Genomic DNA, 25,743 nt, shown 5'->3' with positions numbered 1-25,743 from the left:
AGGTGAGGAATAAGGCAGCCATCCTTAGAGAGGTCTAAAGAAAAGATCTACTATGGTATGAAATGCTCAGTTATTTCTTGATTAAGGTGTCAGGCCAGTCACTTAACTTTTAGTTTGAACTAGTCAATTCAGAGCAGGATTCCTGAGAAGTCAGCAAAATAAAATGGGCACCTCCAGAGGGCGATTCATCCCATCCTAAGGTCCAAATCTTAGACTCTGAATCACATATTTGAAATGTAATGAATTTTGTGAAGTTCACTAGGTATTTATGAACCTAGCATCTTATCTTCAAGCTGAATATTTATGGATAACAATGTCTGGATTAAAATAATAAGAGATTCAGCATATTTTTGACTTCCTTTAATCTGAACAAAGAAAATTTACTGATGACTTTCATCTGCACAGAACATGTAATAGGTTAGTGCTGCATATTTTTTACTACTGAACAGTACTTGTGTGCACTACACTGAGCACGAAAACAAAGCCTGACCCAAATAAAAGGAGTTTGTTCTTCTGTTATAACTAATTATGTACTACTTGGCTTTAAGTTTATCTGCTGTAAACAAAAATTTAAGCTTAACATCACTATAATTCTCTGTTCCAAACATTAAGACATAATTCATTAAATATCACATTTAACTGATACTTAAAATGGCACCGCTGATATTTCAGTAATTTGTTACTAAATACAGTAAGTACAGTAAGTACTGCTGTGAAAAAATGCTGAAATCCAATGTCATGGTCATGGACACATATTTTAATTGTTACTTTACATGAACTACAATTAAATAAAAGAGTCATGGGTGAAGGGCTGGTTTTAAAGTTGGTATACAGCCCAGTCTCTGTGCAGGAAACTTCAGTGTGGAACTGGTCTGTGGAAAAAACCTCTTCATACCACCTTCACCAGCTTGCCAGCCCAGATGCAAAACCAAGACTGTGTGCTTACAGAACAGCAGTACCAAAGCATAAATGATCACAGAAGGGGATGGGAAAGTGAGATTTCCTCCTGGGCAGTGATCTGAGGGCTGAAATACACCAAAGGGACAGTTCATTGTTGGCACTTCCTTGTTAATACAGAAAATCTGAGAGACATAGTCCTGGGACTGCACAATTCATACCCATTTGGAGACCTATGCATGCAGTGGTCTTCCACTAATGATTATTTTAGAATACAGGCACCTTGATGTCATGATATCATGCCTATTACATGAGGACAACACAGAGCTGTCAGTTACAATGCAATTAAAAAGACATCTTTAAAATCTAAACATACCTGAAATGGGATTTTGCACTGAACAATTTACATGATCTAAACTATTCTAGAATCATGCAACATGAAATAGTGTAACATCATTGCAAAACAACATAACAGCAAGGGCTAACTATAAAATGGACCAAGAAGTCTCTTATTTAGAATTTCTGGAAGTTTTATCTGCATTTAATTTCATTTTCCTTTTAGCACAAAAGTGAAGAGTACAGTTACATTAGTCTTTCAGTATTCATATCTTTACTGGGTGCCCTTAAAAACTGCTGCCCAGTGACACAGACATGGCACAGGAATGGGAACTCTATCACACAGCAATTTATAGCATAGTTCTTATGCTGACCTATCTCTATCAGCAGAAATTAATACACTACATTCCAAAAAGTAGATGTTACCATTCCAAAATTAATTGTGAACTGGCACCATAAGACCTCTCCCTGCTCCACCCATTTTCACTCTCTGCCCTCTTCAGCAACGGGGCAGTTTTACAGGGGATGTTACTCTGCCATACATCAGCTCAGGGTTCAGTTACAGGGAAGTGTTGCTCAGGTGAACACTCACCACTGAGTGAATGTAAGAAAATGTGAGATCCTTATCTCTGTAGTTAAATGGGGTTTTTGCATGGTAATTCATGAAGATCAGTTATAGTCACTCTATGAATATTTGCTAACTGCTCAGTTTAAAAAGTATGGGATTTCCCTAAGCATATACTCTTGCTATAATACTATATACACTTACGGGAATCATGCAGAAACCAAGCACGTCCATGAACAAATTCCTGAATGAAACTTTTTTTCTGCCATTTCCTAATTTATTTTATTTTATTACAGCTTATGGATGAAATCCACACTGATGTCTAACCTGTAATGAATGCCAATGTAAGTAAACCATTGCTCTACAGCTACATTTGGTTATGAATTGATTGACTTCGCCTAGTCTTGCTGAGTAACAGTTAATTAGCCGTTTCTATTTTCAATTTCAGTACTATTACAATTAAGTTTTACACAGAAATTCTGACACTTAACTGTTATTGTGTGCCTGCTTGTGCCTTTTCTCAAATGCTAGTGACTAGAATTAACAGAAATACACATTTTTAAAATGGTTTTGACTTTTTTCATGTCTAATAGTGGGGGTTTTAAGAGCTAACTTGAGAAGACAAACATTGTGGCAGTCATAATTTCAGCGCGATAATGAATTTTGTGATTCAGGTTGGCCCTGAAAATCAATTTAAAGCCTTCCTTAGAAGTGACTGTGCTAAAATAAAAATGCACAGTGAGTAAAGTACAGCTCAGAACAGCAGTTAAAAAGCTGAAGTCTTACTCTGTTTTCCATGCAAGTGCAAAGCATAACATATCTGAGCACCATATAAAATATATTACTGTAAATACTCACCTGACTCCTCTCTTTCATCCTATTATTTTTCCTATGCTTATTAAGGGTTTTTTTATCTTTCCTTCTGTAAAGGACAATAATTTCCTTCTGCCCATTTCAGTTTCTTCCTTTGCTTTTTCCAACTCACCTGCACAGTTTCTGAAATTCCAGAATTTAAAAGGGCTATGAATCCAATCCTGGGGTTAAATACTGAGTTCTGAAAGCTTTTAGCATGCTGAAGATCAATAACTTAAATTTTAAGTGTTTGTGTTCTCTTATTTCCAGCAAAGATATAAAAACACTAGAATAAAGTTCTGCAGTGAATCTATTTAGATAACTGTAACCTTAAAATGAGATCATCATTCTGTAAAGAGCTATGCTCATACAGCAAAACAATGATTTTTACTGATTTGAACTATATCTTTATCTCTGATACTTTATTTTCATGTTTAGCTGTTATGAGAAAGGCATGTCCACTTCTCTCCTTTAGCAGCCATTCTAAATGGTGCACACAATGCTTCAACAAATGAAATTATTCATGTCTTTAAATATTTATAACCACCTTATTATAAGATATTTAGGAGATAAAAATAGCTAGCGCTAAGACTAGCATATTGTACACAAAGATAAGTATTTCTATCCTGTAACAATTCATAAACAACATTTATTACCTGCATCCATGACATACATTTTTAAATGCCAGGTCTTGTAAACACAAAATCCACCTTCACAGTATTTTTTCAAGTAGCTTAATAGCCAAAATATCAAATGTTGTTTCACACATAGTATCAACATTTGATGTTTCATTGACACAGTAACAGGAAGCCAGCTCAGTGTAAGTTACTTTGTAGAAGATAGTGCCAGAACTTCAAGGTGTTACTTCTCAGGAATCATGAACTCCTGCAGTCTTTAAAGATAAAATGACACATGACAAACAACAAAAGTAAAGCCAGTTTTTAGGGACCAATATTGACTAACTAAAAGAATGATCTCTATAGCCAGTATAGAAATCCGACCAAGAGAGAAGCACAAAATTGTTTTCTATTAAAATAACTTACCCTCTTAGAAAAAAACCCAAACCAACCAGCCCCCCAACCCCCAAAAGTATGCTTTTTTATTATTGTTATGGTGATCCTGGTACATAATCTATTTGTATAGTCATGTGCTGACAGGATTATTAATTACTGAGTTCCAAATTTGAGCAGAAATCATGTATCTCGTTAGCTAAGTTTAGTCATAAACATAAGTATGCAATCATAATCAATATTAAGAAGGAAAACTGTTAAATAAAAGCTTCAGACTTATGAAAAGATATGTGCCAAGAAAATCCCACTGCATTTTATAAAACCCCTTTCATTTAAGGGGATGTCCTATGATATTGCTTTCAGTCTTTCCACAGACTCTTTAGTATTTAGGAACAACTTTTTAGGGATGTGCAAAATAATAATTAAGAAAAGCAATCCCACTGTCCATAAGCTTCAATTTATCATCAGTAGGTGTAATAATCCACTGAATTAATTTATTTTTAGGAAGATCATAGATCACAGAAAAATGCAAATCAAAGGGACCAAGCTTTAGAAATCCAAGACTTTTTTTCTGCTGTTTAGTAAGACAAACATTATCTAAAAGTCATAACTCATCATGTGGCAAAAACTCCATCACATTCTTATGAGTACTACCGGAAGGGGGAAAAGAAATAAATTAATTCATCTACACTCAGCAGATTTCAAATGATGGGACATGTCCCACTTGGAGAAGATGCAAACTGCATGTTGCAAAGGAAAAGCAATCCTATTGTGCACCCAGCTTTCCACAGCACCTCATTTGAATCCTTTTGTATTCACTGGTGAGGCCTTGCTGCCAATAACTGTGTTCAGTCTGGGGCTCCTCGCTACAAGGACATTCAAGTGCTGGAGCACCAGAGAAGGGCAACGGAGCTGGTGAAAGGTCTGGAGCACAAGTCCTGTGAGGAGCAGCTGAGGGAGCTGAGGTTGTTCAGCCTGGAGAAAAAGAGGCTCAGAAGGGAACTTATCTCTCTCTGTAACTGCCAGAAAGAAGGTGTGGCCAGGTGGAGGTCGGTCTCTTCTCCGAGGTAACCAGTGACAGGACAAGAGGAAATGGCCTCAAGTTGCTCCAGAGGACGTTTAGATTGGATATTAGGAAACATTTCTTCAATGAGAGGGTTGTTAAGCACTAGAACAGGCTGTCCAGGGCATTTAAAAGACATGCAGATACAGCACTTAGGGACACAGTTTAGTGGTGGACTTTTAGTGTTACGTTTATAGTTAACTTGATGATCTTAAGGGCCTTTTCCAATCTAAATGGTTCTATTCTGTGATTCATTTGTCTGTCTGTATCTGCAGTGCAGAACTCCAGAGACAGGGGGCTGAAGAAAGTATAGTGGGACAGAAGACAAGCTTTAGATGTCAAAGATTTATAGGACCATTTGTACCTCTGCATGTAATTGTTACTGGAGTAAGCAGGAAAGTAGGTTTTCCACTTAAAAGGATAATGTGTTACTGAAGAAGACGCTGAGGTTCCAGAAGACAGGTAAGGGTGTAGCTAGGACAAGTGTGGAGTGAGCTAGAGTCAGATAGAGAGCTGTAGCCATGTTCTCTAGTAAAGTGACTTTCAGCTGACCCCAGTGTATTTATCCAACTGTGATCTTTCCAACTCTTATTGAAACCCCTTCTCTGATACCTATTCCAAATTCTTCATTCATGTACACTTACCCTCAGACCTAACAATACACTCCACCCCATCACTGCTTCTGTACTCATATGCTTTGCCTAGAGTCATAAATCCCTCCCTCCTGTCAATCACAGGTAAAGTCAGGAAATCACTTTTTTCCACACTATAGCAGAAGTCACTCTCTCCTTCCTTACAAGTTGCTTTCTGATACAAGGCAAAGATTCCCCTCAATTTCTTATTCAGCTTGTAGCTCAAGCCTGAGCAAAGACAACATCAGAATCATGTAAGCTAGCAACAGGTATTTAGCAAGATAACATAAAAACAAGCACAACACTCCTCATTCTCCACATATGTATCAAAAGACATGAGTAAGAGAAATGGAACACAAAAAGGTTAAACAGAGCACCTACCAACTTGCTTTTATCCTTTTAAAAACTATTGTCAGTATTTGTTTCTAGTACTTTGTTTAAATTTCATAAAATACACTATAATGATTTTAGATCAGACAAATTATTTCTTTAAGATAAACACATTTATACCACTTGAATATGGCTTATAACTTGGTGTACCTCAAACTGGGCACCACTGCAATTCCTAACATAAATATGCACAGAAGGTTGGAAAAGCTAGTATCTCTACAAATTACTTATGGATGTGTTTGTATGGTACTCAGGACAATGGGAAGTAAACTATGTCAAGGGCAACTAAAAGCACTGATAATAGAAATATTTTATGATGCTGGAAAATTTTCAATAGTAAGAAAAAAGTAATAAGAGACATGATATGAGGACAAAGAAGCTTTTTACAACGTAAAATTTTCATTCAGGGAAATAAATTAAAAGAAGTTGATGAAATACAACTGGGATTTTTGAAAGAGTAATACACAGGTAGTAAGACATGTTCATAATTGTTAGGAAAGTTTATGCCTGTTTATAATGACAGAATAGAAAATTTTAAAATCTGTTTTTCTGGCAATGAGAAATCAGGCTTTAATTCAAAGAAGGATATATATTGTAATCTAGAGGAGTTGACAAGTTTAGTCTTAGTCAGATGAGGACCCTAGACTTGAAAAATTATACTTACTTCTCAGAAAACTAAATCTACTAGTTGGCAATATATATGAAAAGTAGTACTAGTGACAAATTTTAGGGATACTCAAGGACACCACAACAATTAAGAACCTCATATTTCTGTTACTGGGGAAGGTGTGATAGGGTCAGAAGGATTAATGCTGCCAGACTGCTCTTCCTGGCTCCCTTCTGGGCACCTCTTGCTGTTGCTTGTTGTGGAGAGGCACGTAACTTACCTAAAACTTGGAAGGTAGGGAGTGCTCTCTACTTTTTCATACACTCCAGAACATCAGTTCCCACCTTTTTTTTGAGCAACAGATCATTATCAGCCCTCAGCAATTTTCAAAAGTCACCACACACCCATCTGATCAAACTTTTAATTGGAAACACTATTTAAAGCACACTTATGGTTTAGCCAAACAGCTGTTCAATCCACCATCACCTTGGAGTCCACTAGGGGTTTGCAGACAACAGCTTAGAAACCATTCCAGCTGTTGCAAAGGTACAATGCAAAGGTACTCCATCCTTCCCTCCACCCCTTCTGGTTGCTGTGTGAAGCATTGCTGCTTCATTATCTGATTTCCCCCAGGATTAATTTTAGGGCCTGTGACTGCTTTTAGCTTCTGAAGTAGCAGCAAACTGGCATTTTCAATTGCCCACAGGTTTATGAACAATAGAAGTAAAACTGATCTGCCCATCCATAATATTGCTACTGCCAGAAAAAGGAACAATAAAAAAATCTACAGATTTAAGAAAATATACACTTAATTCATGTTTAAAAATTTATCATCAATCAATGAGGATGACAAACTATTATTTACAGATCCAGAATGATTTTAAGAAATTAACAGAAGCTGCTAAAAATCCATACAAACACCAGTAAGGTGGCTTGAGAGCCCTGGCTTCTCACAGCAACAAGACATTACCTATCATATTAACAGTGCCATTTCAACTCTTTAGCAGGCAGGAACTCCAAGTTCAAAACATGTACTTTAAGCTCGTTGGGGTTATGAACCTCTAAGAAACAGGGAGAAAGAATCTTCTCTTCATTTTGCAGTCCCTGCTGTTAAAAAGAACAGCTACAAGTCCCTGCCTTCCTGAGTGGCAAGACTGGTCACAGCCTGCTGAGCTCACCGTTTAGGGGCTGATGGCTGCTGTAATCCAACAGCCACTGCCTCTCTCTGAAGATGGATATGGCTGAACAGTGGGGGCAGCAATATCTGGCCACTGTGACAGCCATGGCTCCTGGATCACCACAGGTCCTGCTGTGAGATCCTTCTGCAGCTCTTCAGGGTCAACATTAGGTCTGACTCCAACTGTGAATATTTTCCCTTTATCATCTGCAATCTTTACAACCGCACTTTTCCAGGCTGTTTAGGAACAGGTGGACCAGCAAAGGTGCCAGCACAAACCCCTCTGAGGGGGCAGTGTTAAAACCGCCCATTAGTCACTATACTGCTCCTTATCTTCTAAAACCCTTTACTAATCCACAAAGAATTTTAAGTGACTCCATACTTCATTTTGTTAACAGTCTTCAATTACAGAACTTTTTAAAAAGTTTTGGGTCACTTTTTCCTGTGCATCTGGAAAAGTTTCCTTCAAATAACTAGCAAAGCTCTAAGACAAAACTACTTGTACAAAAGCCATGATGGTTGCTATTACAGCTATTCATGTTCCTATTAATTGTATGCTTTATCACAATCAGTGGCAGTTTGTCTGTCATGGTAGTCTGACTTTTTAGTCCTTTAGTCCACGACCACCTCTAAAACCCTTTTTAAAACTAGGGTCACATTTGTTATTTTTCAGTCCTCTGTTATCAAAGCTAATTTAAATATCAGATTACACAACACAGTTCATGGTTCGTTCAGCAATATAATTTCTGAATTTTTCTAGGACTACTAAATGAACAGTAAGTTATTGGGTAATTTATTAATATTTATTCAATCAATTTGTGCAAAATTTTTTCTTGAGATATCAAATCTGAGCTATTCTCTATAAAAATCAACTCCTATTTGGGGACATCCCTAATCTCCCTGTCATAAACCTTGCCAGTGAAATGAGTTCAATTTCTTTCTGTAATGGCTTTCACAGCAACTGCTTCCATCCCACCAACTAGCCCAGAGCTCTTACTAAAGTTCTCCTATTCAGCCATGGAACCATCTAGAACTACATTTTGTGGTTTATTCTGATAAAATTAAACCATTGGACTATATTTTCTTTGGTACATACTGCGCCATTTGTCTGCACAGTCCAATCTACCATCTGTAATCAGCCAGGCACTCAACATTCCATCCTCTCTGTATGATCTACACACTGGCTTTTCAGTGTCTCTTTAAAAGAAAGTAAAGGGTTACATGCAGACCCACTTACAGAAAGAGGGTGACATACCTGGGGAATTCCTGATAGAATTCATCCTTACCACTTCTCTGAAGACTCATTACTTTCAAGGCACAATGGCAGCAGAGCACTATGAGATAGCAATGTGCCAAGATACCAAATAAAAACTAGTGTAGGTTCCTTCCCAACAGAGAACAAATGGCATTTGAAAAAAGGTCTGATGAATGGCACAGTTGTTGTTATTCAAGATTTCTGTACCAAGAGATGCTGTGTCAGGAATGGAAAACATGAAGGATGTTACAAAAGTATGGAAAGTTCTTCTGCACACACTACAGAACTTTGTGATATTTGCATTTACTTCCTTACACGAGAAGGGAGAATCTGTTCTTACTGCTGTGGAGAAGAGAAGAGAGGGATGCTTTCAGGACACAATGCCAGTAGCTACAGACTTGAGTTTGGCAGCTGAGAAGGCCTTTGGGGCTAGCATTTTTTCTGTTGGCTGCAACTCACTTTCTTTTTCTCTGGTTGGAGCACCTTCTTTCCGCATTAAATATGACATGGCATTAGGCACACCAGAATCCAACAGCTACACTGCAGCATCCAGTGTATATTCATCATTATTTATCTGTACTACCATAAATCTTGGAAGGTCTCACCCTGGGCCACTTTGTATTACACCGCGTCATGAACAAAACACAGCAAAATATAGATATGCTTAAATTCTACATAAAGAGACAACAGAGGGATTATGGCAGAGTCCAAATGCAATGACACAGTACTACTGTGATATGCATTGGCATTAATATGCCTGCAATATAACTGTTGTCTAGTTGGATTGCTTAAAACTTTTAAAAAATTAAAGGGAAGATAGTGAACAATTCTGTTTGTGAAGAAGTCAACCAATCCATGAGAGGCAGCTGAGGAGAAAATATTCAGTGTGGTCTGGAAATTTAATGACTGAATGATGGAAGCTGGCATCAAATGTTGATCAAAACCAGAGCCACCCTCTTGATACTGAAGGAGAGGTATCAGGTAGAAGTAGTCTTGATGAGCCTTGAAAATAAAGACAGATAGCTTATCTTTTTTGCTTTTAAATGAAGCAGGAAATTGAAAATAGCAAAGGAGTAGGTTTGGAAAATGGTATTTACAGTAGAGCAGCACTTTGACTAGCTAATGAGCAAGGCAAGGCTGCATTTTGTCAAAGCAAAGTAAAAGATTTTCTAATAAAGACTTGATCCATGAAAAACCTGCTGACAGAGAAGAATGATCATCCTTTAAGGGTAGGACAAAGATTCCCAAAACACAGGTTTACACTAGATTTGATGACAAAACAAATGACAGCATGATAGTATCACTCATAAAGGATCCAGAGAGGTTTTGTGAGGGCATCAACCTAAATACAAAAAAACCTGCTAACAAAAACCAACAGTTTTAACTGGAAATAAAGAACTGAGGGCATTGCCGAAGAAAATTTCCATGCATTAGATCTGCTTAGGATTGGAAAAGAAGAGGTATATGAAATGCATAAAACATTGTTTTTCCTATAGATACTGTGAAATGAGAAAATTATTTTGTGTCACATTTATTACTAACTTGTTACATCTACCTATGCTACGATGTTTTGACTTTCAAGGGTTGAAGAAAAACAATGTTCGTGATGTTACAATGTGAGGAGTGCCTCATTGGACGCAAGTAAAGACATGCTGCATTCTGGACAGTCACGGTACAAGCGAAGTACAAACAGCAGTAGAGGAAAACACCTCAGAGACTTGCAACAACTAACATGCTGAATGTTCAGGCACATTCTTTTGCTCTTCCTTCTCAGTGCACAGAAGGAAACTTACTCTGTTGCTGTAGTTTGGCATTTCAGCTCTTGAGGTATTCTCAAGCCCAGACAATGTGTAGCTGTGCAGCAAATGCCCACTCCCTACATTCCAAAACATCATCTCCTTCTCTTGATATCTGTTTTCTTGCTTTTGTCCTGGTTTCAGTCATTTATAGCATCACGGCATGAGTTAAACCAAAGAAACAATCAGATCAGGTACTCAACAACAGGGGTAAGCAGCAGTGAGTACTGGAGAGCTGGTTACAGCAGGACACAATTCAGAGTTCCTTCTCTTCCAAGTATTTGTAGCAGCACTGCTACAAATACAGAACAGAGCAGAGTTATGCCCCAACATTATCTCCCTCAAAGTACTGGAAAGTTGCCACCACGGGAAGAGGAAGCAGTCACACCCAGGTGATCTGCCTCTCAGTGGTGACCAGAGAAAAAATCAGATACAGATGAAACACGCAGGGGATTCCACATACTCCACTCACCGGCATGTCACTTTCCTTCCTTTTCTCTTCTGAAACTAGATCTATTCTGAGGCATTTCTGATCTAGAGACACAGCTAGAAGGCTGTGTTTAGGAGGTTTTTTTGCAATCACCTAATCTCCCTCTGCTTTTTTTTCTTTTACCCAACTTACTGCAAGTAAAAATATATATGGCAGATAGGATTAACAGCAAACATATAGGTCTAAACATTAAAAAAAAAATACATTGATCAAGATTTTTTTAATGCAAAATGAAACATCCAGTGTTCTCAAATAATTTCATTTCATATTGAAAAGGTGTCAATTTCATTTTATATTGCAAAATCTCAGAAGAATCACTGTTCAGGTTTTTTAACTAGAACTCTGAAAATACCTGTCCCGTAATGAACACAATAAAATTGTGGTTTGAGCGCTGTTGAAGGTGATGCATTTCAAAATCATTAAGTTTTGTGTTTGAATAAGAAATTATGGCTTCTGCTTGGTACTAATTTTCTTTAGCAACCCATTGTCTTCTGTTCTTAGTTGTAACTGTCATCTTGAATCCCCAATTCATACTGTAATTCACAAGTAGTCACTGAGTCTTCTTCAACACTTCAAAGTTCTTATACTCCTCTCCAACAGAAAAAAACCAAAAACTTTGAGAAAACATTTACTGAAAGTTTTAAACTTAAATCTATTATATATTCAGTGCAATGAAAAATACCAGTAGCTATCCATTTAGCTCTCCTTTCAGGTATATTCTTCAAACCCATATTAAGGGTTTTGTATTCGGTTTTGGGGGTTTTGTTTGTTTTTGGGTTTTTCTAACTGAACTCTCTAGTCTGCTTCTGATCTGAGTCTGACATCTTTTTTGGTCTTGCTCTTTCTTCAAATTACTTTCATTTCACCTTTCTTGTGCCAAGCAATAAAAATAATCCTGTGCTCCTTAACCTTTACTCATCAATTATTATCTGTGTCCTTGCTTCATGAGGAAGAATCTCTAACTGTCCTTACACACAATTCTTCTAGACCTTTAGAGCCCCTTGATAATTATCCACAAATTCAGTAACATTTCCAGTTCTTCCCTTTTTTGATACTAAGACACAGTTGAAAACATCCTTGAATTTAAATACCAGAAAGGAAATACAACATCATAAAAAAGGGCACAGAGTTTACAATACCCCTTTTGTTATACAGGGAAAACACCTACACATAGTTTTTGCTCATTTGTACATAAAAATAGGAGTCAAAGCAATGACTGTACCCATAGCTACAGGAAAAGAACTTCCTCTTTAACCCAAGCATAGATATTTATAGTTATTTTTGGGTGAATCCACCAACATATGATATGGATAATATGTAGTTCCTGCCTAAGACTATAACTAATCAGTATGTATAATCAAACTCAGCTCAGTTTAATTTAGCCAAGGTACACTGACAGAAATATAATATATGTATATTTATTAACATTTCAATATTCAACCCAGCAAGACAATTACATTAGTAAATCAGTTTGCAATATCTACACAAATATTAGTGGTATAAAGAGTTCTTATAGATCTATAAATTTCAAGAAGTTTATCAGTCAAAACAGAGAGCAAGTCAGAGACATACTATTCTGAAAATAAAGAAAACAAACAACTTAGAACTCCCTACCTAATTGTAGTAAGGAAGAACTTCAGGGTCCCATGGTGAATTACCTAAGAATAATAAAATCCTTAATGGGTATGCTGTACATATTTTCTAAAAAGAACTGAAAGAATTTGACATAAGTTAAACCTCTTGATTCACATTTTTATCTCTATTAGTTTGCCAATGTCAGTAAAGACTAACTATTGAAAAAGTCAATCATTTCGATGTACTTACAGATGAATTTTCTCATCATGTGACCAACTATCCACAAAGCCTCAGTGCCATTAAGAAGTTCTGAGGAATATAGTATTTGGTACTGCCAAAAAAACATAATTAAAAGAATGCATGTAAATTATACTAATTTTCTAATTAGAAATGCTTTATGATTAATTCACATCTAAAGTACACGTGGGGGAAAAGCAGGACTTACATTATCCCAATAGGCAGGTTCCAGTACAATCAATGAGACAGTGACAGAATGCACAGTAAGGAGTCACAGTAGGGTCCTGATCTTGCAACTGAACTTTCACAAAAAGGAACCCCGCACAACTGCAGAATCTCCTGAATTTCAATAGGGCCCTACCCACACATAATCAATTACAGAGTCTGCCTATGTGGGAGTAACAACAGCGAGAACAGGACCTGTTCCTCCACACACCTGCAAAAATACCAAGATTAAAAAAAAAATAAAATTAGTAACATGCAGCAAAACCTACTGATAGCCTGTTTTATTACAGCATTTAGCACATAATAAAGGAGTTCCATACATCTTTAAGTTGCATAGTATTTATAGGAATTTTTAGCTCCTTCTTTAAAGAATGTTGGCTTAAAATTGCTTATGAATTTTACATGTAGTGACAGCACATTATGGAAGCTTTTATTGATGTTACTTGAAATTTAATTTTTTAATTACCATTTTCTAAAGACTAATAATCCTAGTTTCTTTGGTCTGTTGTGCATGTCACTTTTTAGTGCTTCAACCTTCTTAAAATCTGTCCCACAACACCCATTGGTGGGGACACAGCATAGGCCTGTGAATTTATTGATGTCTTCATGACTATGAAAGTATCTGACCACATATAGTAGCATCCAAGACCAAAGCCTTCAAAAATACATAATAAAAAGCAGTTTAGAATTAGCCACCTTTAGACTAAAAAGTGGCAGGTTTTTAAAACAAAAAGTCCTTTTGAAAATTCTTTGCTAAGTTTAAGGACTTCATGAACACCATTTAAAACACAGGAAGCACACAATATAGTGTTAAACAAGAATACACCACCACTTTGCTGTTCACACAAAACTTAACATCCATTATTTGACCTTACTCTTCTTATTAAAAACATATCTATGTTGATCTTTAAAAGGAAAATGTTACAAGTTACAATATTTTTATATATTATAACCATTTAAAAGCAGGTTAGCCATAGGTTCCATTAAGTAATATTTAACTGGTGACACTATCACTACAGGTGATAAAGGTTTTAAGAACAATAGATCCTAGAAATATGCAAAAAATTTTTCTTCATTCCTTTGATACATATAGCTCTGCAGAAACAACAAGACTTAACAAACAAACAAACAAAAAAGCTGGGACCAAATGAAAGGATTTGAGAATCCAATAGACAAGCCAGAAGTTTCATAAAATGGAATGCAGCTTGTTTGGGGGTTTTTTGGTGATGACTAATTGTTCTCTTCTTGGCTTTGATTTTGTAAAAAAAAACCAAACCATGACAATTAACAGAAAATGGAAAAGAGTATCACAAGTTTCTGTTCCTTGCTGCCAGATTGATGGTTTTCAGCTGGGCAGGAGGACAAACAAAAAAGTTGACATTTCAAGACAGTCACCTTATGATACTGAACTGGAAGTGTTTCTCCTCATGTTACTTCTTTCAAATTTTACATTTCATATGCATGACTCTTAGGCTTCTGTTATTCTGAGAAATTCAACTGTTTCTAAAGAATATGCTCCAGCACTAAATTCTGTTGAAAGTGTTGTGTCTTGACCCTTGTCTAACATTACACAGAAAATTTTAAAATATCAAACATATGCTAAGTTAGTGCCTACCTGAGCCTGTACAGTGAGTGACGCAGCACCTCTGGCAAGTGTAACCTGCCCATTTCTCACTGACTGAGATGAATGGACAGACAAAATTTCAGTACAATTTTGGTGACAAAATCAAACAGCTACAGATCTAGCATTTCCCAAGTGGCAATGCAGTGTGGTAACTTGATGCAGCCTGATCCTAATATTGTTTTCTGTCCCTGTTTCCAGCTCCGCATCTTTCTTCACAAAGGAAGTTAATTGGAATACAATGCATATTTTCTGCACTGTTCCAAGAGAGAAGGTTGTAGGATGGGTCAGGGACACATAGCTGCATTCTAAACTACAGTCAGTTTCTAGAGAGAGCTGAAAACACAATTTTACAATTCTGACAGCCTAAGGAATAGCTCAGAGCTAACATCCAAACAACCAAAGAAATGAAATACTGAAGCTGTCTCAACAGTTCCCTTCTCTGACATGGACTAGAAAAACATGTTTCTAATCCAGGTATAGAAAATACCATATCATGCAATGATTCACAAGTGGTTTGGGAGACTAGAAGGCCCTCGCAAAACCAAGTTTTTTTCATGACTAGCAGAAGCAATGAAGTCTAGTTACCTATCAGCACACTTAGAGGTGCCACCAACACACCTGTGCCAAAGCTAGCTTGGCTGTTTCCCCACTCCCTTCTAAACAGATTTTTCTGAATTTCAGCTTCTGATGTTTAGGAGAACAAGAGGCAGCTCACATTGTGGCTAGGTCTGAGCCACACGTTGACTGGCAGACCAACCAAGCATGCCGACCTGCAAGGCAACAGGTTGAACAGAACAGAAAATTTCTGAGTCCGTGCTGCAATTTCTTCTACTAATTTGAGTCCCTTCTCTACTCACAGCTGCTAAATTTCATTCAAATTGCAGAAACTTGACTTTGTGACCTCTACCTCTATATCAAATGCAGCTGAAATCAAGCAGTGGATTCTAAAGTTATTAGGCGATAACACGATCCTATATATCTTGTTTTGCTCAGAAACTAGACATGAAAACACTGTAGCATAATCACTGTGAAAATAATGATTTTTATGTCACTTATTGTTTTCATTCAGGAATTACACCACAAAGTCAGATACAACAGAACAAAATCATTACATGGTGATAGCATAAATGAGTCCAGAGAATGTAGAGACTGTTTCAATAAAACTGGCTTCATTTCACCAAGGTGAACAGGGCCCTAAATATAGGTTGCTTCATAAAGGTGAAAATTTAACAGAAATACAGTATTATGTTTGTTTTTTAACTTACCACAACTATAACTGACTGCTCTTCATGGAGATCCCTGCTTCTCTTCCAACTCCATACTGTCTTTCCTAAGGCTTAAGAAAAGTTCGGTGATACACAGTTCAATAAAACAGCCACATCAAGTCTACTCAGTCTATTCAGTAAACCTGGACTTTTGCGGGGTTTTTTGGTTGGGTTGGTTTCCTTTTTTTTTTTTTTTATCACCTTAAAATCTTGATCTTACTGTCTGGATCCCAATATCCCAAATTAGGGAATAGTTTTTAATTATATGTAAAACCCGGTTCCTTTTCTATAAATAGCATCCACAATGCCCTCTTTACCCTTTCTATTGATATAGCACTAAATTTTTAACTCGTGTATTTCTCTCTAAAAAGGCATACTTGAAATCAGAGGGCTTTATTTGTGGCTGGATTCCAGGAACTGATGAAGGAAGGAAAGAAATTGAAAAATTATAATGACCTCTCTAAAACTCCAGTAAAAAAGAAGAGAGACAAAGAATAATCAGTGTGGAAAAGTTAATAGAAAACTGGACATTAGAGGAAAGGTTAGCAGGACACAACAGGTATAAAAAGAGTCAGGGAAGTGAAAGTGATTCAACCAAAAGGGGATGGAACAAAAGAAACAAAGTTATAGTCTTAGCAGGGTAATGAAAACAAGCTTTTCAAAACTGTTCGACATTGGCCTACCTCTCCTTCTGTTAAGTAAAAGAATAACATCAATTCAAAAAATGCCTTAAAAAAACCTTAAAACCATTTAACTTTAAGCATTTGGAGTATCTAAACTCTGCTCAGCTGAACAACTAAAGAAGTGCTTAAATTTGAAAATCAATTTACATCCTATTGTTATCTTTCACTAGGTCTGTAGTATCAAAAACACATTCAAAACTGAGCCCGAGCTCCTGAACCTAGTAACACTCAGACTCACACATTGGTGCTAGTCGGGATCCAGCCCACTGGTTACCAGATAGGCAAAGTCAAATACAAGATGCAAGGGACTAACGTGGATTCAGACTCTTCTCTCCCATACTCATACAAGTATTTTTACTTAAGTGCAAGACTAATTGTTTGATGAAGAGAACACAAACAGTTAAGTGCTCCAAGTTAATTCAAGAATCAGCTCTCTAAAAGAAAACTAAAGAAAAAATGGCTCAGAAAGAACAAAGCAACAGATTGTTGAATCTGTATTAAAAATAAATGACCTCTGGGTTACATCTCAATGCACTGTGCCTGGAAACTGCTGCTTCTTTCTGGTTTAAGTATTAAACCTTGTTTTTAAAACATGAAATGGTAAAGAACCCTGGCAAAGTTTAAACAAGTTTAGTGGTTGATAACAGCACTAAAGTAATTCTTAACACAGTGTGTAGTTCAGATATTGGCGTAAAGGGCTCGGCATCTCTCCTGGCTATTTAAACACATTTGTGCTTCCAAACCCAGTTTGGTAAACAGCTGGGACAGGGTTAATATCCCATATTCCAAGAAGATAAACTGCGGAAATCACACACCAAAATAGGGTTCTGTCCCTTTTACTCCTTACTCTACAATACAGTTACTAAAGGAAACCAGAAATTGAGCTATTTGTTGAGATACCAAAAAAGGTCTGGGGCATCTCTCAGCATTCTCTGAACTTCTGCTCACTGTGATCCATCTCCTGAATTATGGATCATTCTGTGCATCATTATTTTAAACTGTCACCTACCTAAATAACCAGGAAGCCAACATTAACACTTAACAACTATATTCTCACACACGCAAGCCCCTGCTACCAATATTCTATCCTTTATTTATAGCTGTAAAAGAAACTCCTCATTTTTAAGATCTATGCTTAATAAATCTACACATATAAAAATCATTACCTAATGATTCTTATGAGTAAGATTAAAGACCTGATTAAGGCAGTGAGTTAAAGAGAGAATTAGTTCCTCTGTATATTCAGTCACATTTTCACAAAATGGCTAAACAAAATAACTTTTTGTTCTTCTCAGGAGAATTATGAGCACTACTAAAATTTTATAAACGTTGTGAAGCTCAGAGTTGAAAATTTCTCTGAAATTAGGAAACTAGAGAAGCAAATTAACAACTTGCATCAGTCTTAAAAGAAAAAAATTGTACAGCAAAAGAGCAAACTAATACTAGCCAAAAGCATTTCCAGATCCCCCACTCCTGCATTCATTGCAGTAGCATTTCATTTAGTTGCAGGCATACATATCTGCAAAATTTAAGCTTCAGTCTCTTTCAAACAGTTTCACATATCCTGAACTTCACTCTTCTAAGTAGTGCTACTGATAAAACTATTCATGTGAACAGAGTTAAGCACATGAACAGGACTAAGGTTAAAGAAAGTAATAAAGAAATTAGCTAATGAATTCAGTGTATAACTAACAATTATTTTTGAAGTTGAGGACAGAGAGGAATAATAAAGCAAAGCTTGAAAAATTACCAGCTGAAATACGGGCTGTGAAGGAGAAATTAGGTTATGGTCCCAGAAACTACCCTACAAAAATCTAACTTCAATACCTATAAAATAACAGAATCAGTGCTAAACATTAAAAAATAATAGAGAATCCCTAACTTAATAGTAATGATAACCACACTCTTTTCTCACCATTTGATGAGTCTTCTTTCGTTCAAGGTTGAAGTTCATGGGTGCTGTGGAGAAGATCATTTGGCAACTGTTCTGCTGTAATTAATCCATGAATAAAGAATGGACTTCAGTTTTCACAGATATCAAGCCAGAGCTTTTCACAACCATTAAATCCACAAAAATATTAAAACGTTTAGAAGTTACAGTTAGACCATTTAAGCAAAACTTTACCACAGAACCTAAGTTTAATACCAAATCCTTTCTTAAATCCTCAGGGATACATTTGTTACTATGAGCCAGGCCTACAGATATGTTGGAGTCAATACTACAAGATGTTAACAAAATATAGAAATCCAACCTTTAAATGACTACACCACTAGTCTTTATGCTACATTGAGCATTTTAGTGTCTCCAAAAAAAATCTAAATGGAAGGTTTGCTATTGATAAATCAGGAGGTAAAAGAAAAAAAGCTAGTTTTATTTTTCATGTGGAAGTCCCAAGGAAATCTAATAAAGTATTTGCACGTCCTAAGCCAGCACATACTTCTTGCAGTCCTTACAGTCCACAGAAAAATCCTTAGATCAGGTTTATTCTGGCAAATTCAAAACTTTCTTTTCATTATATAATAGTAAATACTGTCCACTTTAGTCCTTTCTAGATTACAACCTCTATCATTGCTAGCAGACTAAAATTGCAAAAGCAATTAGTTCCAAATCCTGTATTTGTCAGGGTAAATTAGAGACTGAATGGCTACAGCAGAAGGTAAAACACACATAAAGGAGGATGCCCAACTACAGTTACTAGGTTATTAAACTGAAACTTTAAACTTCAAGTGATACGAAATTTACAGGAGAGGCCTAAAGGGTGGCTTAGATGAATCTATAACAAGGATCTAGAAGGCTGGATGAGCATCAGGGACAAGGCAGGGCTCAAATTAGAAAAATAACTAGGAAAAAAATTCGAATTTCCACTGGCTGTATGTCCATATACAATACAAACACTGAATACCAAAGCAATATGTAGGTGTGCAATTATTATAAATATGTGGGTATACCTTAGTGCCCCCCACTTAGTCTAACTTACCCAGGGACTGGTGCAGATGAAATGGAATAACATGCAAGAACCCAGGCAAGTCAAAGAATCTAACTAAAAAGCTACACAGTAATGACACAACGCCAGTTTTCATTACAACAAATTCCTCTAATCCTCATAGTTGTAAAATAAATCTTAAAAACACAGAGCAAGGTAATTTGTAAAGTAATGCATGCCTGAGCCAGAAGACAGCCTCCAGCTTTCTAAACATCCTTAGCTATGAGCTTCTGTGTCATTTCAGCAGACAAGTACCTTGCTTTGGTTTTGCCACCTCTCAACTGGATCTAAGCAATCCAGTATATCCAAGCACGAAGTCTGCTGCATATAGGACACTCCAAGTACAGAAAGCTGGGGGGATGTCATCTCAGCAACGCAGTTTATTATAAGCCCTTCTTTATACTGATTTTCTCTAGACTTTTAATTCACAAATTCGAGGTCTCAGGATCCTCCAGGGCATAAATCCAGGATTCCTAAAGAAGTGTCTTCCAGGTCTCTAGACTGGATCCAGTTATCAACAGTTTCCTTCGTCTGACATAAGAGAACCTGTGCAAAAAGTGGGGAAAAAAAGTTGTCATTTCTAGAGACAGAACTTCCTCAAGGCTGGTGAAAGTCTAAGGAATGAAATTGCCTAAGAGCGAAGGGCCATCAGGAATCTAACTGCACCTTGCTTGAAGAACAAAACCCATTACTTCAGCCTTACCTCACTAACATAAAGACATAAGGTGTATGGAAGAGAAGACAGATACAATAAACTGAAAACATTCAATTACACATGCTCCTTCCCTTGGCAACAAGAGAACAGGTAATATGACAAATGCTGGTCATGTCACTGATTACCATATCAGGAGATTCTCTGGCAATCTAATGGCATTCTCTGAGGAGAAGAACCTGTAATGCAGGACAGGCACTATGAGGAGGTGTTCAGATAGTGCTGTAATGAGAACTGCATGAAGAAAGGATTCCATTATAGAAACTGCAGCTTAACCTCATACCTACTACCACAGCAGATTAGACATATACCACTCTGATGAGCCCAAGTTGTTTGGAATGGAAATCTGATCTAAAGAATTGACATCATTTTTGGTGAGGCTCAAAATCCCTTTCTTTTCCTTCTGTCCTCAGCTGTGCTCCTGCTGTGACTTTTTGGCTTGGTTAGTCACTGGGGAAACAAACTGATCATCCTCTCCCAGATGCTACAGCTAAAGAATGCGATAGCCACCTCCTCTTATATGGGTTTTTACACTACAGCAATTGCCTTTCTCACTTGTTCTAATTCTCAGTTAAATATTTACCCATTCTGGTCCACAAATTATTATAATTGTGCATTATTTAAGTTAAGAGATATGGTTGGAAGGTGTGAACTAAGATTATTACAGTAGGTTTAAGCTTTATGCAGTCCTAAGTAATTCTGAGAATAATGATTGTGTAATGTCACTATTAGCTTTGTAAGTCCGAAACACAACAATGAAAAGAATTACTCAGTGTGCTTACACATAATAATATACATTTCAGTCTGTGCAGAACTGGGGCCTATATGCATTAAGAATGGAACCTGAGAGCAAGTACTAGATATTAGGGGATGTAAAGATTTTACTTTCATTAAAAATCTTAATGAAATCTTAGGAATGATCACTGCAAGGACAATAGTGTCCTATTCACTTTAGAGAATACCATGGATCATAGAAACAGTGCATCACAGAATATTGACATACTATCTTCTATATCTTATTTTTACATTAGGGTTGGAAAAATGGGTGAGAAATAATAACTAGAAGTATTTTAGAGAAAAACTATACATAATCTAAGTACAGAGAAGTGGTATCAGCAATATTATAATTTTATATTTTTCTTTACTGTTTTCACTGCTATTTCTACTCCAAAGTTTTCTTTTCATAGGCACATAGACTTCAGGAAAAAAATTAGAAAACATGTGCTATCATTCTTTTCAGTTGAAAGGCACACATTGAAAATTTTGCTCTGACTAATTTTAATAAAAGAAGAGCAAAAAAGTAAATATAGCACAAATCATTTATATTTCCTCCTTTTTAACAGAATGGCTTTACGATCTGAAGTTTTGTCATCCGGTTCATTTTCACTGAGAACCTGGTTTAAAAAAACTAGAAATCAATTTCTTTAGTAGTACCAAACTTCAATTCAGAGGAAAATATAATAACATAAATGCATAATATTAGCTATGTGATTACTTACTTATTGCCTTGCACTACTTTTTTCCTAAGGAGCTCCAGAATTACATACTTTCTGAGCAGCATTACTTTTCGTAGCCATGATGGTCTAAGCTTTTTGAGCCCAAAAGCTTGGTGTTTTGAACTGCGACAGTTGGTTTAAAAAAAAAAAAAAAAAAAAAAAAAAAAGAGCGAGCGAAATAGAAATTACCTCTCCCTTTCAAAACTTGTTCTGCTTATATTTTGTCAGTGCAGCTCTAGCAGGGAGCAGTGGAATCATGAAAAGCATTAGGCCCTGAGCCTGCTAGCGCTCGTCTGCCAGCAGTCCAAGCGAGTTCAAGAGGACTTGCTCACAGACGTGAAGATTTTGAAAGTCAGTGGGAACAGAGCTCCCGGACTCTCATTATGTACTTTTGAAAAACCTTCCCCAAAGTCATGGGAACAACAGTTTGCAGGTCTGAGGCCTCTGCTTTCCTTTCCATTTCTAAAAAGCGCATCAGATTAGGAAAAAAACCCAAAACACTGAAGCTAGAAAGTCCGAGGAGCGGCTGGCAGGGATGCGCTGGGTCTCCCAGCCGAGGCAGGGTCCGCGGAGCTCCCAGGGAAGGACCCTTCAGCAGGCACAAGTCAAGTGCAGACAGCGAGAGGCTCGGGCGGCACTGCAGCCTGCCTTCCCCGCGCGGCTTTCGGCAGCTCGCTAACCTCCATCTCGGCTTCCCCATCACTGAAACGCGGGTGGGAGCACTAACCCGGCCATCAGGTACCTTACGATCAGGCACAGCTTGGGGCGGAGGGTAGGATGCGGCGTGAAAATGAAAGTTCGCGTTCTCTCCGAGCGCTTTGCGCGCAGCCGAGGCGGGAGCGCTGCCCGAGTTGAACCTCGCTCCGTCAAGTTCCTTCGAGTGGGCTTTTTGCCTTTTTTCTGGTTTTTTTTGGTGTGGGCTTTTTTTTTTTGTTGGTTTGGGTTTTTTTTGGTTTTTTGGGGTTTTTTTTGGTTATTTTTTCTTTGCAATGACCAGTGCAGTGCATTCCGGGCCCGCTCTGTCCCGAGATGAGCCCACACAGCTCCGCTCCACCGCTCGGGAGCTGCTCGCGAGCCCGGCCGGGGGGCGGCCAGGGGGGCGCCCCCGGGGCGCTGCCGCCCGGAGCCGGTGCGGCGGCAGGAGGGGGATGGGGAGCGGCGGCTACCAGGCGGGATCGGGATCAGGCCCGCGCGCTGCGGGCAAGCGCCGAGCGCTCCGACCCCTCCTCTGGCTGCGGCGGGGTGCGCGGCTATGGGGGGGACAAGGGGGGTCAGGCTGCAACCTGAGCGCAGCGGGAGCCGCAGGGGTCCTTGAAGGCGCGGGGGGGTGGGGGCACGGGGGGAGGCGCTGTTCATATTTTCCTCAGGTCCTCTTGGCGCACATCCCCCTCCCCCAGCCGGGCTTCCTTTCCCTACCTTCCCAAAATCCGCTATCGTGCCCCTCTATCCACCCCCCTCCCTTCCACCGGCGCCTTTACCTTGACAAGTTCGCGGGGCCAGCGGAGGTCTCGCTCCCCCGCTCTCTTTCTCCCTCTCTCTCTCTTGCTCCCTCTCTCCCACACACATCTCTAACGCGCCACCTCTCCCCCGCGGGCCCGGGCTCCGGGTGACATTTCTCTCCCTCTCTCTCTCACTCCCTCCTTCCCTCTCTTCCCCCCCAACCCCCCCTTTCCCCATTAGCGGCGGTTGGGTCGGGAGCGCGCGCTGACAGGGGAGGGCGTGGAGCGCGCGCGCGGGCGGCGGGAGCGGGGGGGGGGAGGGGCGGCATTGACAGCGAGCGCCGTGTCCGTGCGGCGCTGCCGCCTCAGCCCCCGCGCGCCCCCCCCCGTTCCCGGCATGCCCCGGGGCGGCGGGGCTGGCGCTAACGAATTTGAATGAAGAGCCCTCCGCTCTTTCGGCGCCATTTTCGAGTGATGCCCGATCGCATCGCTGCTGCCGCCGCCGCGGGGGAGGCGCGGGGGCCGCCCGCCCTCCCGCTCCGCCAAACTCACCTCCCTTCCTCTCTTCTACCCCGCTTCCACCCTCACCGTCGCGCTTCGGAGCGGGTGCCGCCGCCGCTGCCGCCGCCGCCGGCACAGGCGGTAAGATCCGGAGGGAGCGGGCGCGGCTGGGGCAGAAGGAGCTGGGCGGGCGGGCGGGCGGGGGAAGAGCGTCTTTGGAAAACGGGGGCAACCTGTACCCCGCCACCGGGAAAAGTCACCTCAGGAGCCCGGTGGGCAGCGGACGGGAGGCTCCGGGAGCCGATCGCAGGTCCTGCGCGAATCTGTCACTCGCTTCTCTCAGCCTCAGCGGGCGGGAGCGGTCGTCTCCTCCGGCAGGTAACCCCGCTTGCTCCCTCGGGGCGCCACCGCGCCCAGGCGGGGATCCCGGGAGCGGCCCTTACACCCGGCCCGGGGAGAGCGGCGCGGGGGCGGGCGGGAGCCGCGGGACAGCCGGAGCTCCAGAGGGTCCCGGTGCCCCGCACTCCCGGGACATGACAGGACAGGCTTCCCCTCATCTCCGCTCCCTACCACCCCTCCCACCCCCCCCCCCCCGCCAGCGGATCCCTCCCTCCCGCTTTTCCCCCCCTCCGCCGTGGAAATTTCGGGGCAGCGCGCGGGACACGGAGGTTCCTGCTTCCCGGCTCTGCAGCAGCAGCCAGGATGACTTCCACACTTACATGCACATCTCCCTTTCTCGCCCGCCGCCCCCAACCCCCCCACCTCCCGCCTCCTCCTTCCTCTCTCCCCGTGTTTTCGTAAGCTGGATTAATGCCCCTTCTCTCTTTCTCTTCCCTTTCTCTTATCCCCCCGCACCCTCCCACCCCCCAAAAAATATAGAGGATAACCTTCGGGGTTTTTTTTCTCCGTTTGTTTCCTCTCCATGTTAGCAGATTAACTTCTCCGTTTAAGCGCTTTCTCCACCTCCCACTCAATCGCTTGATTTCCCGTGTCGCGATACGGAGCCGCCTTTTGCAGGAACCCGGGTGACGGTCGTGCTGCCACATGCTGTCACATTTATCATCTCTGTCCCTTTGGGTATTAACGAATGACCAAAGTGCTCTTCATCCCCTATTGCACAGAGCTATTTTTTCCCCCTCGTAGCGTTAAAACGCGAGTTTCCTTCCTGGACTAGAGGGGGGAAAACATAATCCGAGACCATTTGAATCGTGCCAGCTATTTGTAGGTGTCTTTCCTCTCCTCCCACACACCCCAAAACCGAGTAAATACCCTCCCCATAGATAGCCCAGCCTAATACTGTGATCAGAGCTGGCCATTCACCTCCTCTTCTCCGCCTACAAAATTCTCTGTCTCTGTCACCCGGGTCGCTATTTGTCATTGGCTTAGCTATTTTTTGGTGGTTGTTTCTATGTCATTTCTCGGTGGCCAGCAGCACTCGGTCTCTCGTAGCTGTATGAATGCGATCGTGCTTATTGTGATAGGCGCCGAGATCTCTCTCGCAGCCTGAGCGCTGGGCGATTCCCCCGCCGCACACACACACACATACACACATAATATGTGACACGGTGCCTTTTTCTCCACGACGCCGTTTAACCCCCTCGGGGCCGGCTCTGGCGTGGGCGCTCGCGTTTCGGAGTTGCGCACACAAGCTCACAAGGCATCTTTTTTGTGGCGGGAGCGCCGGCGGGGACAGCACCGTGCGGCGGGGCAGGGAGGGAGCTCAGGCGCTGCCAGGCCAGAGGGCTCCTTCCCAGCCACAATATCTAAGCGTTACTTTTTATTCCTGTTCTTACTTCCCTCTTCACTTTCGGCAGCCAGACCTTTTTTTATTATTATTCATTATTATTTTTAATTTTTTTTTCCGGAGGCAGGAAAGCGTATGGATATTTTCCCCGATGCCGTGTGAGCGGCGGGCGCCCGGGGCTGCCGTCG

The 25,743-nt window shown here is 40.1% G+C and overlaps 2 long non-coding RNA genes across 3 annotated transcripts in view; one reads left to right on the top strand and one right to left on the bottom strand.

Moving 5' to 3' along the window:
- LOC138108446 (uncharacterized) overlaps positions 1-25,743 on the top strand; it is a 72,045-nt gene that overhangs the window by 25,721 nt on the left and 20,581 nt on the right. Inside the window, exons 2-3 of one of the 2 annotated variants that reach the window (XR_011149966.1) lie at positions 2,095-2,142; positions 18,622-19,925. This is a non-coding gene — a long non-coding RNA (uncharacterized lncRNA). Of the gene's footprint in view, positions 1-2,094; positions 2,143-18,621; positions 19,926-25,743 lie in introns of those variants that run through there. The other variant, XR_011149967.1, reaches the window with a different exon arrangement.
- LOC138108442 (uncharacterized) lies at positions 10,369-23,488 on the bottom strand. The gene is made up of 7 exons (XR_011149963.1): positions 23,350-23,488; positions 19,919-20,209; positions 18,595-18,669; positions 15,997-16,067; positions 13,091-13,318; positions 12,895-12,976; positions 10,369-12,728 (listed from the first exon to the last, which is right to left on the bottom strand). It is a non-coding gene; the product is annotated as an uncharacterized lncRNA (long non-coding RNA).

Source organism: Aphelocoma coerulescens, chromosome 1, assembly GCF_041296385.1.
Source record: "Aphelocoma coerulescens isolate FSJ_1873_10779 chromosome 1, UR_Acoe_1.0, whole genome shotgun sequence".
Taxonomy (NCBI): domain Eukaryota; kingdom Metazoa; phylum Chordata; class Aves; order Passeriformes; family Corvidae; genus Aphelocoma; species Aphelocoma coerulescens.
Note: the sequence above shows the minus strand (reverse complement) of the source record. Positions and strands in the feature narration are given on the sequence as shown.